This window comes from Macaca nemestrina, chromosome 12, assembly GCF_043159975.1.
Source record: "Macaca nemestrina isolate mMacNem1 chromosome 12, mMacNem.hap1, whole genome shotgun sequence".
NCBI classification, from domain to species: Eukaryota; Metazoa; Chordata; class Mammalia; order Primates; family Cercopithecidae; genus Macaca; species Macaca nemestrina.
The window spans coordinates 109,889,313-109,901,009 of NC_092136.1; the positions used below are offsets into that span (position 1 = coordinate 109,889,313).

Here is an 11,697-nt window from a genome sequence, read left to right on the forward strand (position 1 = left end):
GCTACTCTCCCTCCCCAGACTCCTGGGACCATCGCATAGAGGGTGCTTGGGACATGCTGCACTGGACTATGCACACACCCCATGTCTCCAACATGACTATAAGCCCCTTGAGTTTTACAATATGCAAAACCTTAGCACAGAGCTCTATGCAATTAATATTGACCAATGTTCATTGATAATAAGGTTATATAAAATTTCAGAGGCCACCAGGATGCATCACGGTCCTGACTCCAAGGCGGAAGACTGAGAGTCACCAAGAACTGAGACATGCTGTCGAGCCACAATCAGAAGAGAAACTGGAGTTGAGAAAGAGCCAGGCCTGGCCACACAGAGAAGTGAAAACCTCCATTTAATGGTCAGAGGCACAGTCCAAAGTTAGGCATCAGAGAAGTGTTCCGTTTTGGTCATTATTATTTCTTAAGAATCTTTCTGAGCACTCTCAAAACTAAACGGCTGGAGGTCCAAGGCCCTTGCTCTCAGTGTCTGATCAGCTGCTGTCATCTGCCCCATGGTTTTTTCCATCCTTCCTAGCAGCACAAACCAACTGGTTTAGCCTAACATTGATAAAACTATACAATCTTAGATTTGGAAGGATGCTTTAAAGCAAATAGCAAAGCCCTCAGCTAATTTTCTAATTTTGTTGCTATAAGAATAAAGAATTTAATGTGGGTATGGAGGGAGAGTTATTTGGGTCCATTTTTCTTCTGGTCTTTCCCCTTTTCCAAGTGTATAGGCAATCCTGCACTCGTTGCCTCAGGAAGGGGAGGCAATTAGTCAGAAGATATAAATAGCCAACTGGCGCTTTTTGTCTCTGTGTTTTAAAAGGGGGAACTTAGAATTTTGGGGATGATGTAAAGATCAAATGTGTGGGAGAAAGACAGGTCAAAGAGCATTGACTTCCTCCACCCACTGCCTAAAATAGGATTCTCTGAGGTCTGAGGCAAGGAGAGTGAAGAGCAGATAATGATGAGAACAGACAAAATGAGGGGTTCAAGAGCCAAGTTCCCTTCTTTCTGGGCAGTTCCCAGGAGGAGGTAGCAATACCCCAAAGTGATGGCTTCATGCAAAGTCTAGGCACACCAGTTCATTGCCTCTTAAAGATTTCTGGCGTGAACCCAGGAGGCGGAGCTTGCAGTGAGCCGAGATCGCGCCACTGCACTCCAGCCTGGGTGACAGAGCGAGACTCCATCTCAAAAACAAACAAACAAACAAGATTTTCAGCCCTCAAGCTATGCAGCAAAACATCTATGTGAGCCTCCAGTTCTAAAAGGCCATGCTGCAAGCCAAATACTGTCTCAGGGTGACTCAATGGGAACAGATGGCTCAGGGACCAGAAGGCTCACCCTCCCTCAATGTGCTGCTCAAGGTACTAAGTAAATCCCAACAGGGTCTTTGTCTCAATCCCCGGGAAGAAGAGAGAAACCAACAATAATCTGAGATTGCTACCCTTAGCCTGCTAGTACAAAGATAAAACATCAAATTGAGTTAGAGGAAATGTTATTTTTCTAGGTCAATGCAGTCTGTGGACTGAGATTCATAGATCTACTATACACATAAACACATGTAAAACTACCTAACACATAAAATGTTACCTATATTATTAGCAATATAATATTATCACTGAGTTGAAAGTCAGCTACAAAATCTGAACGTCAGTTGACCTCCACGTGGTTATCTTATGTCCAGATGAAAAAACGTTGGCTCAAGTCATTGCCTTTTAAAAATCCATTATTAAAAGAGAAAATACTAATTAAACATTCATTGTCACTTTAGGGTAAAGAGAAAAGAAGAAGGTGGAGTAAGTGTCTAGCTTTATTCCACAGGAATTTGTCCTCGTCTCTGCTTCATTCAGCACTCTGACAATTCCTTGGCAAAGTGTAGAATGTATATGCATCTCTATTAAATATTTTCCTCTCCTAGATTTGACTCATTCAACTACGCTCCTTTTTATTTTTATTTTTATTTTTATTTTTTTAGAGATGGAGTCTCGCTCTGTTATCCACCCTGGGGTACAATGGCATAATCATAGCTTACTGTAAACTTGAACTCCTGAGCACAAGTGATCCTCCCACCTCAGCCTCCCAAAGTGCTGAGATTACAAGTATGAGCCACCATGCACAGCCCAATTATGCTACTTTTGAGTATTAATTAAGACAACTGAGATTTTGGCTGCCCACCCAACATCACATTGTGTTAAATTTAAGCACCATATGAATGTACTTCTTTAATAACTTCTTTACTATTTTCCTTGTTCTTCCATTTTACTATTTCTGCATACCTCCTAATATAGACCATTCAGTCTATCTCCCTTTTCCTCTCCTACACCCTGCTAGCTCAGCACGAGCTGCTGGAGAAAACTCCCACATCAGTGCAGATTGGTGTCACAACCAAAGCAAGGCTTCCAAATGCAGCTGGCCATCAGCATTTCGGAGGAATGTCTCGCCTCCCTTGGCCAGGTGGCACCACTCTCTCCTGATTCTCCTCCTGCCTCCCCACTCTTTGTTTCTCAGTCTTCTTTACAAGCTCTTTTTCTTCTTTTCTTAGATATTCATGCTCCCTGCATTCTGGCGGGTGCTCTCATTCAACATGCCCCTCCTGGGAAATCTCAGGCACTGTGATAACTTTGACAATCTGTACAAGCTAATGATTCCCAGATCCTTATCTCCAGCCCAGGGCCTTCTGAGCTCCATGTCTGTAAGTTAATAGACATCTGTAGCTACATCATTAACACATTTTAAACACAAGCCCTAAAATTAACTCATTTTCTATTATCTCATCCAGCAACTCCTGTATTTCCAATTTTGATAAAGACCATCTTTCTGTGTGTGCATGTATATACTTGGTTTGATCTCTGTTCCATTCTTCCTAGAATGTTTGATTGTATCCCATGTTCATTAGCACATGACCATATTGGCTATTTCTCCAATAAAAAATGAAACAGACCATGTGCCTGCACCTAACTAGTACTCAATAAATAGTTGCTAAGTGAATCATTTCCATGATCCAATAGTTTAATAATCTTATCAAAAAAGACAATAAGTATACTGATAAAACTTACATTTAAGAACCAGTGACCCCACTTTATACTCATTCTTTTCCTTTCCTAAATGCTGATGATCGATTCATTTACTACTTCACTTGGGGTACACATCAAGCTTATTGGTTTATAATTCATAAAGTTATGAGAATGAGTAGACACTTTCTCTTCTTTCTTTTGGAATTCAGAATTAAAATGGGTCTCTGTGGATGTATGGGCACATGCTCATACTCTGTAATTCCTCATCAATTGTCATTTATGGTTCCACAACCTTACCTGCCCTTTCTCAGGAACCAATGACCTGGTTTATACAAACATGGCTAATATGAACTCATTTGGATAGCTCTTTCTGATTCTTAGAGAAATCTAAGAATTTAGATTCCTCTTACTAATATTTATTTTTCCCTTCTGACTGAAAATACTTCTCTTTGACCAAAAAGAAAAAAATTCTAACACCAATTCAATATTTCTGGAATTTTTTCTCCTATTGTCTATTAACATTAATTTTCCTTAAGTAATCAATATTCTTTTCTTATTTTTCTCACTCAAAAAGTGACTGTGAGACTCCACTTTTGTTGTCCTTTGTGCTTTTTGCAAACCTCCACTCATTCTGGGTTTTAACTTTCCTGACTCAGCTTTTCCAGTTTCCCAACTCAGCTTTTCCAGTTTCCTGACTCCGTTTCTGCTTAGTTTCTTTCCTCTCCTTCCAGCTCATGGTTGTATTATTCTAAAATTAGTATTACAATCCAACAAATATGTTGACAAATAGTAGTTATTGAGCATTTATTATGTGCTAGACACATCACATTCAATTTTTTAATTTCACCACAACCCAGTGGAGTAGTTATTACTAAGCTCCCTCTGTTATAGATGAGGAAATGAGACTTAATGAGATTCAGAAGTTTCCCAGTGTCACAGAGCTAGTAAACTACAGATCCAGAGGCTTAAGCCCAGGTCTGAATGACTAAAAGCCAAGACCCTACTGTCTAAGTTTAGTCTTCTTCTGTGTGAAAAGTACCATAACACTGAGCTCACAAACTCAAAGGCTCCAGAAGTCATGCATTAATAGGAAATGCACATGAATGAAGATGGCCAAGTGTTTTCATAGCAAGCACGTTGGAATATTCTTTCCTTCCACAAACATGTTTTTTCCTTTTTTCTGTTATCTTCACACTTTCAAGATAAATACATAGGGAAAAATATTCTCTAATTATGCAAAAAGTAATAATGTGAGTTTGATAAATGGCAGTGGATATTCGGGTTAATGTAATCAACAAGAAGTAGGGGCACTGCTGTGAACAGAAAAGCATAGTCCCCACTTCAGTGATTCTCCAGGTGTGGACTCTGACCCTGACCAGCAGCATCTGCATCGTGTGGGAGCCGGTTAGAAATGCTAATTTGGGGCCCCATTCCAGACCTATTGAATGAGAAAGTCTAGGGTGGGGCCCACAAAACTGTGGCTTAACAAGCCCCCTAGGTGATTCTGATGCACACTCAGGTTAGAGAAACACTGCTGTACCTAAAGGGAATACCTCCCACTCCTCTCCAGCTGATTGTTTCCATGTGGGGAGTATGGATCTTAGGCATCGGTGCCTTCGTGTTCAAAGGGAAGCAGAAGTCTCCATTATTTTAATTCTCCCAATTATTAAATACTGCTTCAAACGTTTTTAATATGCAATAGATGAAACAAAACACATGTAGACTAGTCCTGGCCTATAGAACACCAGTAAATGACCACTGAATAGAACCTAAGTTATATTAAACATTAGAATTATTTTACTAGTAACTACTTATGGAAATATCAATTAATTGGCAAATGAAGGACAGTCTCCTTTTCATTATAACCGCTTGTTGTTTGGGAGAGCAATCTGCCTACCTTATAATAACATTTGATAGAATTTAAATGTTTTGATCAAGGTTTTTTTTTTTTACCCTACCTGGAATTATCAAAATATGATTCATGTTTGAATTGTGATTTTAACTATTATGAACTAAAACATTAGCTCTAAGTGATACAGACAGGAGGCAGGGAAATGCTGGGTAGAAAAGGATGGTTCCCCAGCAAAGGCCCCACCCTCAAGCCTGGAAACCCATGGCCCTAAATGGAAACAGGCATTCCTGTTTTTGCACCCAAAAGTTGCCTTTTGGCCCACCACACCCCCTATCCTGTACCCATATAAACCTCAAACTCCAGGGCCCACAGTCAGATGAACAGAAGAGCAGAAGAGCAGCAGAATGGTGGAGCAGAGAAAAGAGGAGATGGAACATCTGAACATTGAGAGGAGTTCAGCTGGGGCTGGTTGGAGAGGATATCGGCTACTAGACGGCCAAACTCCAGAGGAAGATCATCTTCCCACTCCATCCCCTTTCCAGCTCCCCATCCATCCCACTGAGAGCCACCACCACAACTGTAAACCCCCCACATTCACCAATGTTTAAGTCCATGTGTGACCTGATTCTTCCTGGATGACAGACAAGAACCCAGGTACAAAGGGGGCACTGAGCTGGTTAACACTTAAGCCATCTGCAGACAGCAGAGCTAGAAGAGCACTGTAGCACACCCACTGGGGTTTTGCAAGTCACAGGCACCAACCACTAGATGCTACCATGGGGCCAGAGCTCAAAAGCACTCACTCCAGCTCCTGCACCTGCCTATCTGTGTGCTCCCCATCCTGTAAGGGATTTGAGTGCACAGCGGCCAAACAGGTGAGCCACACCCCTGTTGCATGTCCTGAAAGGGGGGTCAGGGAACTCTCCTGTTTCATAAGGATTAAATGGCAGCTTATAAACTAACATATTTTATGAAACTTTTTTTCGTTTTAATAATGGGGTGTGTATGTGTCTATGTATAGGATATGCTGAAGACTTTCAAATCAAATAAATCCAGTTCTATGTTTTAATCAGCCTGTGAAAGTCCTCTATCCAATGTTTTATGATTTTGAGCTTTAATCATAGATGAATACCTCTGAGAACCTACCAATACAAGGATATTGCCCATGGATCAAGCAGAGTTTGGGTCAAAGTGTTTCAGGAAAAGGAGCATCAGGCATGAAGGTCCCAACATGGAATGGTTGGTGTATTTGAGAATGGAAATAAGATCACTGTAAAGAACGACCCAGTATGAGATTGCAGAAGTACAAAGAACCCAGATTGTGGAAGGCCTTGTAGACTTCAGTAAGGATTGGGGGCTTTATTGCAAGGACAATGAGAAACTGCTGACAGATTTCAAAACAGCCAAGATTCCCTCAAAATTTGTTCATTAAAAGATCCGTTTGGTTGTATTATGAAGACTCAGTGAGAAAGAGTAGATATAAAGCAGATGAGTTAGAAAGTTATTCCAGGAGTTCTGTTGGGATGTGGTGCTATGTTGGTGGTAATAAAAATAAAGACAATTTCACAGATTTAATAAGTACATGGGAAGTGAAATTGATATGGTATTGTGGTTACTGATCAGACTTCAATAAACCGAAAGGCCATAGTGCCAAGGGCCATCCCTAGAACTGCCCTGACTTCATGCCCCAGCCTGCTCTGACTACAAAGCTAGTGCTCTATAAAAATCCAATCTTTTTCCAGCTCCCTCAATCCATGCCTGGACCAAGCGTCAGATTCACAGGCTTTATGCTCTATATTTGCATGTGTGTATACTAGCCTAAAGCAATTGCCACTTATAACTTCAATCCTATGTGAAATTGTGCTGAGTTCCAAAACAATCCACTTCTGGAAAATGGCCTCTTTAAAAGTTAAACGGCCCAGCTCAGTGGCTCACGCCTGTAATCCCAGCACTTTTGGAGGCTGAGGCGGGTGGATCACTTGAGGTCAGGAGTTCAACACCAGCCTGGTCAACATGGTGAAACCCCATCTCTACTAAAAAGGTTAAAAATTAGCCAGATGTGGTGGTGCATACCTGTAATCTCAGCTACTTGGGAGCCTGACGCAGGAGAATCACTTGAACCCAGGAGATGGAGGTTGCAATGAGTCAAGATCATGCTACTGCACTCTAGTCTGGGTGACAGAGCAAGACTCCATCTAAAAAAAAAAAAAAGTTTAATATTCCTTCCCCTTTGTTTACTATCTGAGAGTCTCAGATTTAGAGCCCCAATCCGTATTCTCAATTATAAATTCTGATAAAGTCTGAAACCCTAAAATTAACTTTTCTACATCTCATTTCCCTATGAGAGCAAGCCACATTAACACTATTTGGTCACACTGACCTAATAAAGGCCTTTTCACCCATCAGTGAAAATCTGAGACATAGGGTTGATGTCATACCTGCATTGAAACACTGACTTCTCTGCTTAAGGTATATTTACAATTTAGGACATCCTGGGTCCCCCAGGGAAAATGAAGTACATTAACATCAAATATCTGTGTACTTCATTACCATCTTCATGAAAATGTAGTAGAGAAACTTTCACAATCTGCTTATTTCCCTTAGGAAGTGGGAAATTCAGGATTACAAATGCTTATCAAAGAAAGATTATAGCCTACCCAAATAAAAGGAAATACTAGGTCAAAAATATATGTAGCACATAATTCAACACAATGCCTAAATGAGCATCTTTTGAAGTACAATAATTGTTTGGAAATTCTTCATCCACTAAGAACAATTTTTTCAACCTAGGGGTGACTATATGGGGATTGGGTCACCATAATATTTATTTATTCCATTCAGTAAACAAGTGAAAATGTGAACCAAAATTAAGAAAATTTAATTGTATGGTCCTGTATAATGACCTATGCTTACTACCTATCCTCAGACCCACTTTCCTTATTCTAGAGTCCTTTATTAGGTATGAGTCAGATACACACTGTGGAGAAAACGTAGACACCATGAGGCCCAGCAGGAAATAGACTTGGCAGGTTTAGGACAGGAAACCTGGCCCTATCAGTACTTCTGAGATAGAGGGAAGAGCTCCCTTTCCCCTCCCAAGGCACTAGGACCCTAGGGAGATAGAAACCCTAGGCACCCAAGAAACATGGACAGAAAGAAGGCAGGTGGACCTACGCCTTCACCCTAGGTGTTCTTCAGTGGTACTGCAGAGGAAGTGTTTAATGGGATGGAGGCCTTTCCAAGACATCTTGATGATAGCTGGCTAGTGAGAAGAAATGTTGAGACATAAGAAAGGGATGTCTCATTTTCATGGAAGAATTGAGGATTTCATACCTTCTTCACTTGTGAGCTGCCTTTTGCTATAAGCCTAAATGGAACTACCCCTGGCTTGGTGAAGTTAGGAGTGAAGTAGATGATAGAGGTAGCCCCCATTTATTCCAAGGAAAAAAAAATGTAGGTAAGAATTCAATTACTACTGTATTTCTCAGGATTATTAAAACAAACAGACTTGGGATTTAGAATTGATGTTGGGAAAGTTTTATATTAAATATAGAAACTACATAGTGACGAAGGAATCAGCAGGCAAAACTTACCACTTCTCTGAATACTGTTCCTTATATAGAGTTTTCTTCGTAAACACTTAGTATATTATAATCAGTAACCATAGCAGCATATGGATTTGAATATATGCTTTTAAATTCCATATAATTGGCAAAATGTGCAGTTGAATTGTTGCTTGGTGTGATTTCTTTTTCTGCTCAACAGGGATAAGTGGGTGTCAAGTTGGACTACTCTATAAAACAGAACTGAAATGTTTTTCCCACAAGGTCATGGGGAAGGAAACTGAGCAAAGAAATTGACTTATATTTGAGAGATATGGGTCTAATATTTAATCAAGCATCCCTATGCCAGGCACTTTACTTAGGTTAAATAACCTAATCCTCCTCAAGCCACCTGAGGCATACTTATTACTTTAAAGATAAAGAATCAGGCTTAGGAATTTAAGCAGCTGACCAAAGGTCACACAGCCAGCACATGGCAAAAGCAGGATGTGTTTGTATATTTCACATGGGCATTTCAGATTCCAAATTCTGTCCTTTTTCCTAGGACAATCTAGTTACTATCTGGGCCATTTTCCAAATGACAGGACCAATAATTCGTTTCCTTCCTCCTTTAACAGCTGAGAAAATTGTACCTCATAGTGGTTAGCTGTCTTCTCAGTCACATAATTGTTGTGCCACAAAACTCAAACCCAGGACTTCTAAGTCCCTTTCCAGGACTCTTCCCATTATGAGATGACTGTGACATTCTAAGTCCAGTTCACCATTGTTTAAATAAGTCATTTATAACTTTTGTTTGACCATATACTATTTAACCTAGGTGATATCTAGGATCACCTTGTGTCTTAAAATCTAGACAAGACTATTTCCGGTCCCCAGCACACCCAATATTGAAAGTCCAATTCCCTCTGCAAGGTTTCCATATATTTCTCCAGGGCTTATGCTCTCCTGAGCGCCTCTTGCTTCAGTTAATTTCTTGTTTTCCACTTTGGCACCTTGCAACTTTTTCTTTATTCCCAATGGGTTCTTGAATTGGTATTCCACTATCTTCCTTGGTTTTACACACAAACACAAAAATCATTCACACAAAGACTTTGAGTAGCAGGTTTTATAGAAAGTTTAGAGAAGTTAGGAAATATACAGGGTTTGCACAGTTGACTCATAAACAATTAGATCTGAATAACAGTCAACCTAGTTCTATAGTCTCTCTGCTGATTTCTCACATTGCTCAGCCATTCTCTCTCCTGTATGACCTCTGCCCCCATCAGCAATTTTGTTTCAAATGAAAAATTATTCTACCCTCCATTTGTTCTGCCCAAAGACTTCTCAATCCTATCATGGGGATAGGATTTTTCATTCCCAAATGCTCCATCAAGATGTATTCTGGATTCCTGTAGCTTAAAGGGAAACTTTTATAATGTCCAAAGCCCTTGATGTCCTGCAACTGAAGGAGGATGTCCTTAAATTCCTTGCAGCAGGAACCCACTTAGGTGGCACCAACCTTGATTTCCAAAGGAAAAGTGACAGCATCTATATCATCAGTCTGAAGAGGATCTGGGAGAAGCTTCTGCTGGCAACTTATCTATTGTTGCCATTGAAAACCCTGCTGATGTCAGTGTCATGTCCTCCTTGGCCGGTGGGCTGTGCTCAAATTTGCTACTGCTACTGGAGCAAATCCTATTGCTGGCTGCTTTACTCTTGGAACCTTCACTAACCCAATCCAGGCAGCCTTCCAGGAGCCGTGTTTTTTTGGTGGTTACTGATCCCAGAGCTAACCACCAGCTTCTCACAGAGACATCTCATGGTAACCTGCCTACCATTGCTCTGTGTTCCACAGATTCTCCTCTGTGCTCTGTGGGCATCTCCATCCCATGCAACAACAAAGGAGTTCACTCAGTGGGTCTGACGTGGTAAAGACTGGCCCAGGAAGTTCTGCACACAAGTGGCACCATCTCCTGTGAACACTCATCAAGGTCATGCTTGATTTCTACTTCCATGGAGATCCTGAAGAGATTGAAAAGGAAGAACAGGCTGCTGCTGAAAAGACTGTGACTAAGGAGGAATTTCAGAGCGAATGGACTGCCCTAGCTCCTGACTCCACTGCTACTTAACCAGAGGTTGCAGACTGGTCTGAAGGCGTGCAGGTGCCCCTGTGGCCATTCAGCAGGTTTCGACTGAAGACTACAGTGTTCAACCTGCCATGGAAGAATGGTCTGCAGCTCCTCCCTTCAGCTCAGGCCACTGAAGGGGTAGGAACCACCACCAAGTGATTTTAAGCTGTTTTTCCATGGGCTCTTAAGCAAGATGGAAATAAGATTGATGGTAAATAAACATCCATTTTTAAATTTTTTTTAAAAAGATATTTTCAAGACCATTCCTCCCCAAAGCAAATTCTACTATGAACTATTTTAAAAGGAAAGGAATTTTTTTTCTTTCTTTTACCACCCACCAACTATGTCACATGCTCTGAGAAGTACACAGGGAGAAAATCTGTCCTAAAACAGTAAGTAGCTAACCTAATGAGAAAATAAATGCACAGAACTCAAACATCTCTTGGGCCTCACCAGCCTGTAAAAACAATGAGGTCACATAACATTTACCCATACAGTCTCTCCAGCAAGCTCACCTAACCCCAGGAATGACAGCAAGGACAAGCTAAGAGAAATTCAGCCAATCCAGCTATGAAAACTATATAACTTACAATTAGAAGAGGGGAAAGAAGTCTGAAGGCTGAAGAAGGGAGTCAACAGGATGATCACAGGTTAATAAAATGGCCCACTTTAGGTTCAAGGCGGCTGTTTAGATTTCTGAACTTGAGCCACCAGGATTCAATGATACAGCTTCTAAATGTCTATTTGTTTTTAATCTATTTTAGTTTCACCATTAAAAAAAAAAAAACTAGGGTTATCTGGGGCTTCCATTTCTGACCAAATTAAAAGTATTAACATTCAGAAAACAATTGACCACGGAAATTAGTTTTTCGTGTTACTTATGATTTTGTTATAAGGATGAGAAAAACTAGTAAAGTCTGTGAAAGAGTAGTTTTTTCAACCAATCTTTAAACAATGAAGCTACCAAGGATTCTCCATCCCTTGTTCACAGTTTCAAAATCCAAAGAGCTCTGAAACTCTTGAGTTTTTAATTCGTAAAGTTCTGGCAATGTCATCTGGTAGCAGAACCTGAATGGAACACGTATGAGGCTGCTTGTGGTCTTTATTCATCCCACTTCATGGGAGGAGTTCTGTGTTTCCTGTAGAAACATGAAAATG

At 40.6% G+C, this 11,697-nt stretch overlaps 1 pseudogene; it reads left to right on the plus strand.

The window, feature by feature from the left end:
• Positions 1-9,845: 9,845 nt before the first annotated feature.
• Positions 9,846-10,698, plus strand: LOC139357697 (small ribosomal subunit protein uS2-like; annotated as a pseudogene).
• The last annotated feature ends 999 nt before the right edge of the window (positions 10,699-11,697 follow it).